At 35.4% G+C, this 9,178-nt stretch overlaps 1 long non-coding RNA gene across 1 annotated transcript; it reads left to right on the forward strand.

Moving 5' to 3' along the window:
* The first annotated feature begins 1,271 nt into the window (after window positions 1-1,271).
* Window positions 1,272-2,355, forward strand: LOC131662632 (uncharacterized). The gene is made up of 4 exons (XR_009301774.1): window positions 1,272-1,465; window positions 1,575-1,621; window positions 1,726-1,858; window positions 2,316-2,355. It is a non-coding gene; the product is annotated as an uncharacterized LOC131662632 (long non-coding RNA).
* Window positions 2,356-9,178: the final 6,823 nt, after the last annotated feature.

A 9,178-nucleotide genomic window follows, 5' to 3' on the forward strand; every position in this document is an offset into this window, starting at 1 on the left:
TATTAATTTTCATTTTTAGCAACTTTGACTTTTGATATTTTTTCATCTTTTTGATTTGATAGTTTCTTTTTTAATTTTCTTCAAACATATTATGCTTAGTTGCTTACATGACATCACTTTTTTTATTATATATAATTCGTCCTTTTGATTCGATAGTTTTCTTTTTAATTTTTTTCAAATCTTACATTTATAAGGCATCATTTATTAAAGTTAACGTGACATTTATTTTAGTTATTAATATAATATGATAAACTTATAAGGAGTATGCCAAATGAGAATTGGAAAAACATATATAGAGAATCAAAATCTATAATATAAGAAAATTTACTGTTCTGAATTTCACCAAAATACCCTTTAATTATCTTAGTTTAAATTAATATTCTTGGGGCAAAAAATGTCTTTTCTTGACCATATAATATTTTCAGTGGGGCCAACATTAACATAAACCACATTGTATCCAAACTGCTACACCTTTATCTTCTCTTCCCCAATATTTCTTGAAACCCTAATTTGTTCTGCAAAAAGCATGCTCTTCTTCGGCAGACATGAACGACTTCACACGCTACCCTTTGTCTTTCCTTCCTTCACACACAATCCTACCATATCTCTCCAAACGTTTTATACTTCTCCATCTCTCTCCACAATTGCCTGTCTTTTCCAACCAACAACAAATACCTCTTCCAATAATCTCCAGCTCTGAAGTTCACTATGGCAAGATCTTTTGAGAAATTGAAGGACATCAATGAAAGTAAGGAGTTCTGGAAAATTATCGTCATAATCCATCACAAATGGATAGTTTTATCAAAGACCATAGAGCACTTCGAATTGATTTTGGTTGATAAAGAGGTTTGTTTGTTGTTTTTCGGTTTTCCCTTTAATTTTAGGGTTTCGTTTCATATGCTGCTGTTTGTGTTTGATTCCAATTTTTATATTTAGTGTTTAGTTTTACTTCTACTTCCTCTGTTATAATTTTGAATGCCTGTTCTTCGATGGCTATTTTTCTGTTTTCACTTTCATTTGACGGTTTCGTTTCGTATTCTGGTGTTGGTGTTTGATTAGCATTTTTTAGGCTCCATTCGTTTATTTTCGTTTGATATTACATGGTTTCCATAAATGTTAATTTGTTACTAACTTTTCTGCTTATCGACGAAGTGCATTAATATGTTTTCTTACCTTCTAAGCCTACTGTAAGTTTCCTAGATTTCTGTGATTGAAGCTTGTGCTATTTTGTGTTATTCTTTACATAACTATTTCTGCTACAGGCTAGAAGATTCAATACTTTTTTCGGTGAATCTATTTTATAAACAGAATTCTATCGACTATCACTATAGTGTGAGTGTGATTTATCCATGGTGAGATGGGGCTATATAGAAAGTGACATTTGACAATCAATGTTGGTGCATAGGCAAGATGTGGAACAGCTATAGACATGGTGTTGCAGTTGTTAGATACATCACACTCAAACGTAAGAACTACCAAATTTTTGTTCATGTCAAGTATACTGAATTATTCTACATAATTTTCTTACATTGTCATTTTGTTTTTTTTAGTAATTGAATGCTTTTTGTTTTCAGGATTTAAAACACTTTTTAAAAAAGTATAACATACTTTAGATGCTAAGGTAAAGACACTAATCATGTAAAGTTCATTGAAATTTAAGATTTTCACTTTTATGAAACTATCACCCACATCAACTGTCTCTTTTATTTACCTTGATCCTTGTAGGAATCAGGAAAATGGAGTTATGTCCAGGCTGGTTGTAGCTGTCTGTGACTACCTCTATTGTGTTTTTCTGAGCTAGCTCAAGACAATCCATGAAGGGTTACAAGAAATTGTTGGATTATTCCCTTGCAATCAGGTGACATTTTCTAATTATTTACGTCATTGATTTATCAATATTAGCGTCCTCTGTGAGTTTTGTTACTATTTGAGCTGCTAGCTTGCTTAACATTATGGTTTCTATATCATTTGGGACTATTTGGGATGTTAGCCTTAAGTCATTGGTTTGTTATGAGAGAGTGAAGAATATGTGTAGATGATGGAAATTAAGATGAGAAGTGGATGGATAAATCATTAACACTGTAAGGTGGATAATGTTTACTTCACCTCAAAAACGTATATGCAATTTAGATTTATATTTACGTAAAAGTTTGGACAGCCTCATCCTGGTAGTCTCACATAAGTTAAATATGTGATGATCATAAAGTTGTTGTTCTTCTGTTTTCTATTGTTGGATTGCCATTCTTTTCTTCTTCTGTTGAATATATGATTATACTCAAATAATGGCTCTTAATATTGTAGGTCACTTTTTGCAGGTACTTTATTAGAGATTATTCAGACTCTTCTAGGACTAGAACAAATGCAATTTTAGAGGTAATTTTTTTATTAAACTTCACTTTGCTAAGCATAAATATTTTAGAGCAAAAGAAATAAAACAAAACGGGATCTCAACACATCTCACGGCAGGCGTGCTATGCATGGTAGCTATTAAAATCCTCTGAAATAGTCTTTTCAGACTTTATTATCTTGCGCTCATTTTTATCCCTTAACCTTTTGATCTTAGTCTTTTTTTCCTTCCTTAAAATTCATAATATAATAAAAATTGTAAATATTAAGAATTTATGTACAAAAATATGTGTATTTACATTTATTTCACATAATGTAGTGTGAAAAGCAAATAGATAGCGCATAAGCTTAAATATAATCCAAAAAAAAAACTCTAATAAAAATAATTGAAAATTCCAATTAAGCAAATAGAAGATAATTTTTCAATTTAATTTTTTTCATCCATTCTTCCCTCTAAATCTTCCCAATTTCAATGAAAACCAATAATTGTTATATGAGAGATTCTAACGCCCTCATATTCCTCCTCCCCTAAAATTTGATTCAACAAATTTTATTAAAAATATTATCTCCCTTCTATGATTCCCTCCAAAAATTTACTAAGCTATATTTAATAGTTATTAGACATTTTTCCGAACGGAATAATTGTACATAGTTAAATATAAATTAAAAAAACAAATGAAAAGATATCGAAGTAATCTATCATCATATATTGCTTAATTTTTATATTGGCAATTCCAAGTTGTAATAAAAATTAAATTATTTTTACTATCCACTTCTTTAAAGATAAACACATAATCATAGAATAGAGAAATTAAACTCATTTTCAACTTGTTATAACAAAGGAACACTGACTTGAATAGAAAATGGCTCTAGAATGAAAAGGTTGAAGAGAAGAAACTCAAAATGTGACATTAAGTATTTTGATTCTATATGTTGTGAAAAACAATACCAAGAACAAAGTATAATAGGGAATTAGGGAAGAGAATAAGAACACAAGAATTGGTTATAACTGCTATTCTTTTACTTTCTCTTAAAACAAGATTACAAGTTTACAAGAATAACAAATAACCTCTCTCACCCTTAATTAGGATTTGCAGCTTAGCAATGATGAGAGACTAGTATGCTATTTATAATAAAACTTAACATACTAACTAATGGGCTTTTTCAGCAAGGCCCATTACACAAGCCAACTTAATAAACAAGCTAACTTAACAAATTAGGGTTTAAACACTAAAACCTAATTTAACATGCTAACAACCCTAGCATCTTCGACATCTGCATGCTAGACCCATCTTCGACTACAGCATGCACGCTTCGACACCAGCATGTGAACAATCCTTCGACTTCATGCTTAACTCTGTCGAACTGTCGAACCAAGAAGCTACCCTTCGACAATACTAGAGTTCGATCCAATATCTCACAAATCTCCACCTTGGACCTAACTCTACAACGTCAAGGAACAAACTAGCTTTCTTCATGCAGCTTTATCAACTGCATACAGTGGAAAAACTTGCAACTCGGCAATGTCTTGGTGATCATCTCAGCAGCATTGTCTTCAGTCGAAACCTTCAGCACTTGGACTTCTCCACGCTCGATTACTCCTCTGACGAAATGCAGCCTCACATCAATGTGCTTAGTTCGCTCATGATAGGCTGAATTCTTCGACAGGTGTATTGCACTTTGACTATCACATTTAACAGTGATACCTCGACCTTGAAGTTTCAGCTCCTTCGCAAAACCTTCAAGCCACAATGCTTCTTTCACAACTTCAGTTAGGGCAATATACTCCGCTTCAGTGGTTGATAGAGCAACAACCTTCTGAAGTGTTGCTTTCCAACTAATTGCAGTGCCAAACATAGTGAAAACATATCCAGAAATAGATTTTCTGGAATCCATACAACCTGCATAATCAGAGTCGACATATCCTTCTATTATTGCTTTACTATCTTCACCCAAGGCTCCACCATAAATTAGGACTCTATTCAGAGACCCATTTATGTACCTTAAAATCCACTTCAATGCTTGCCAGTGAGCCTTTCCAGGATTCGCCATGTACCTGCTTACAAGACTTACTGCGTATGCTATGTCGGGTCTAGTACAGACCATAGCATACATCAAAGAACCAACTATATTAGCATATGGGATGCTATTCATATAGGCTCTTTCGACATCAGTACTGGGACACTGATCAATACTCAACTTGAATTGAGGGTTTGTTGGAGTCACAACTGGCTTCGAATTCGACATACCAAACTTTTCAAGAATCTTCCGTAGATATGCCTCTTGAGATAGGCATAACTTCGACTTTTTTCTATCTCTTCGAATGTCAATTCCAAGAATCCTGGAAGCAGCTCCCAGATCCTTCATATCGAACTCCTTATTGAGTTCAGCCTTCACCCTCATCACATCTTCGACACTGTTGCTTGCTATGAGAATATCATCCACATAAAGCAACAAAATAACAAATGAATTACCAGGTCGAAATCTGAAGTAAACGCAGTGGTCGAACTGACTTCTAATGAAACTTATGCGTGCCATGAACTTGTCGAATCTCCTATTCCACTGTCGAGGAGATTGTTTCAGCCCATACAAAGATCTCTTTAACTTGCACACATAATCTTCCTTCCCCTTTTCGACATACCCTTCAGGTTGCCTCATCAGGATAGTTTCATCTAGATCACCATACAAGAACGCAGTCTTCACATCCATCTGTTCCAGTTCAAGATCGAACTGTGCCACCATGGCAAGCAACATTCGAATGGACCTATGCTTCACAACAGGAGAAAACACATCATTGAAGTCGACACCTTCTTTCTGAGTGAAACCCCTTGCAACTAACCTTGCCTTGTATCTTTTCGACGTCACTCCTTCAATTCCTTCCTTAACTTTGAAAATCCATTTACAGCTGACTAACCTTGCCCCAACAGGTTTCTTGATCAGTTTCCAAGTATGATTATCATGAAGAGATTTCATCTCATCATCCATGGCCTTCAGCCATTCAGTCTTATTTCGACTCCTCATAACTTCCTTATAGTCTCTAGGTTCTTCGTCTAGAACCTCACTTGCAGAGAGTAAGGCATAAGCTATAAGATCTGCATATCCAAGTCTTTGAGGTGGCTTGATGACTCTTCTCGACCTATCTCTCGACAATAGGTAGTCATCGTCAGTTTCCTCAACTTCAGCATCTTCTGGTTCTTCTTCGACTTCATCTGGGATATGCAATTCAGCATCAACATGCTCCACCTCAACAGGAATCTCTACCTGTTCCAGCTCTTCGTCAGATGTTTCTGTACTTCGACCAACATCATTAGTTTTCTTAAAAGCCATTTCAGCTTCATTGAAAACTACATCTCGACTGGTGATACACCTCCTGTGACCTGGCTCTAGGCACCATAGCCTATAAGCTTTGACTCCTTCAGGGTATCCCATGAACATGCATTTCAGAGCTCTAGGTTCGACCTTGTCTTGCCTAATGTGAGCATAGGCTACGCAGCCAAATACTCTCAGTTTGTCGAGATCTGGTGGATGTCCCGACCAAACTTCTTCAGGTGTCTTCATATCTAACGCTGTCGAAGGACATCTGTTTATCAGATATGTTGCTGTCGAAACAGCCTCAGCCCAGAACACCTTTGTTAACCCTGCACTAGTCAACATGCATCTGACTCTCTCCAAAATAGTTCGATTAAACCTTTCAGCCAAACCATTTTGCTGTGGAGTACCTGCAGTAGTTCTATGTCTTGCAATACCAGAGGCAGCACAAAAACTGTCGAATGCCTCATTGCAAAATTCAAGGCCATTGTCGGTTCTCAACCTCTTGACCTTTCTGCCAGTCTGATTTTCAACTAGAGTCTTCCAACTTTTGAAATTCTCAAAAGTTTCATCCTTAGTCTTCTGGATGAATACCCATAATTTTCTGGAATAATCATCTACTATGGATAGAAAATACCTTGCTCCTGAATGTGATGGACACCTTGCAGGCCCCCAAAGATCAGCATGGATGTAATCAAGGGATCCATGTGTTCTTTGTTTGCCTTTGTTGAACTTCACTCTGCAAGATTTTCCAAGTACACAGGGTTCACAAAACTTCAGCTTTTCGATTTTGTCTCCACCAAGCAGATTTTGTTTCCCTAATTCGACCAGACCCCTTTCACTGACATGGCCCAATCTCATGTGCCAGATTTCTGTCTTCGACAAAGGTTTCGTGGATGCAACATTTGTCGAACCACTTACAACTTCAGCCTCAAGGGTATACAAGCCTTGTTTCTTCACGCCTCTCAAGACTTCCTTCGAACCCTTCATGACTCTTAGGATACTTTTCTCTCCTTGGAAAACATATCCTTTCTTGTCGAATTCACCAAGAGAAAGCAGATTTCTCTTCAAATCAGGAACATACCTGACTTCAGTCAACAACCTTATTGACTCATCATGGAGCTTGAATCTCACAGATCCAACACCTGCAATCTTGCAAGCCTTGTTGTTTCCCAGCAATACTGATCCACCATCTTGATCACATAATTCCTCGAACAAGTCTTTGTTTGGAGTCATGTGCCAAGTGCAACCTGAATCCATAATCCACTCCTTCTTAGAGTCACTGCTTGAAACCACAAGAACATCAGATGATTCGAAATCATCTTGAACAATGGCAGCGTTGCCATTATCCTTACCTCCATGATATTTCAAGCGTTCAGGGCACACCTTTCTTGTGTGACCCTCCTTCTTACAATGGTAGCATCGAATGCCAGATGCATCGCCACTGTAAGTCTTCGACTGGCTTTTGCCTTTCTTCTTGTCAAACTTACCATCCTTTCGTAAGAGTTTTCCTTTAACGGCCAAACCTTCGCCAACAGTCGAAGGTTTATGCTCCTTTCGTTCATTCAAGTCCTTAGAGTACAATGCTGATTGAACTTCTTCAAACGTCAGGGACTCCCTTCCATACAAGAGAGTTTCTTTGAAGTGAGCATGTGATCGAGGCAAAGAACACAATAGTAGCAGCGCTTGATCTTCATCATCGATCTTCACATCAATATTTTCAAGATCAAGAATCAGCTTGTTGAACATATCCAACTGCTCAGCCAATACTTTGTCTTCAATCATCTTGAATGAATACAAAGCTTGCTTCAGGTAGAGTCGATTTACCAGCGATTTGGTCATATACAAACTTTCAAGTTTCACCCATAACCCTGATGTCGTCGTCTCCTTTGATACCTGCCGGAGAACCTTATCACCAAGGCTCAACAGAATTGCGCTGTGTGCTTTCTCGATCATAGTTGTCTTCTCCGCTGCCGTTAATGCAGCATTCATGGCTGCCTCTCCCTTCAACGCTTCCAAACAACCCTGCTGAACCAGTAGGGCTTTCATCTTCAAGCGCCACAGACCGAAATCATTCACTCCAGTGAACTTTTCAATCTCATACTTTGTTGAAGGCATCTTCTCCACGCTCACCGCACCAATTTGTTGTGAAAAACGATACCAAGAACAAAGTATAATAGGGAATTAGGGAAGAGAATAAGAACACAAGAATTGGTTATAACTGCTATTCTTTTACTTTCTCTTAAAACAAGATTACAAGTTTACAAGAATAACAAATAACCTCTCTCACCCTTAATTAGGATTTGCAGCTTAGCAATGATGAGAGACTAGTATGCTATTTATAATAAAACTTAACATACTAACTAATGGGCTTTTTCCGCAAGGCCCATTACACAAGCCAACTTAATAAACAAGCTAACTTAACAAATTAGGGTTTAAACACTAAAACCTAATTTAACATGCTAACAACCCTAGCATCTTCGACATCTGCATGCTAGACCCATCTTCGACTACAGCATGCACGCTTCGACACCAGCATGTGAACAATCCTTCGACTTCATGCTTAACTCTGTCGAACTGTCGAACCAAGAAGCTACCCTTCGACAATACTAGAGTTCGATCCAATATCTCACACTATAATATCGAATTTTTTTTCTTTCAAAATAATTACAGTTTGACGCAAAAAATTAAAGAAAATTAAGAATTTGTTTAAATTAAATATCGAAAATTGCCAAAAAGAGAAATTTGATAATCAAATTTTTAATATAACAAAATATTATAAAATAAACTAAATCAAACATAAATTAGAGAAGAGAGATAGTTAGAAAGATGGAGAAGAATTACATCTATTAAGGTTGAAACTTGAAATCATAGATTTTCTTCTATAGAAGTAAAGAGTGTTCTCTGCACAAAATAGTTGAAAACAATCTAAAATCAAAACAAAAATTAACCATCATTGCTGAAATAGATGTAATTCTTTGTTACATTAAACATTTAGCTAAAAGCGATGAATATAATATGTAAATATTTCATAAAATAAAACAAAATTGAATAGAAAAGGGAGATCAAAATATTACATAAATCATACTTTTGGTTCCTTAATATAAAATTTAGTTCTATGCATGATAAAAACTATAACAAACAAAATTAAATAAAAAAGTTAAAAAGCCCTTACCCGTTAGAAGTAACTTCTTTATTCTTTCTATCTTCGGTTGATCTTTTCAATCAAAGATAACCTAAAAAGTTTAAAAAAAAAAAAATTAGAAGTAGTTCATTGTGCTTTCTATCAATTGTGATTCTGTTGATATTTATAATAAAAGAGAACCTAAAAAATTGCATTAAATATTTAGCTAGAAGAAATGAGGATACTATGTGAAAATTATAAAATAATGAAGTACAAGAAAATATATGAGTGTAAAACCTCTTATGGAGAACGTGGTTGTTTGCTAATATTTAGTATTCTTTTTATCTTGATTAATATATGGAAATAAAATTATTAAATAATAAAATAAAAAATAGTAAA

The sequence above is a fragment of the Vicia villosa genome, linkage group LG3 (assembly GCF_029867415.1).
Source record: "Vicia villosa cultivar HV-30 ecotype Madison, WI linkage group LG3, Vvil1.0, whole genome shotgun sequence".
Classification (NCBI taxonomy): Eukaryota; Viridiplantae; Streptophyta; class Magnoliopsida; order Fabales; family Fabaceae; genus Vicia; species Vicia villosa.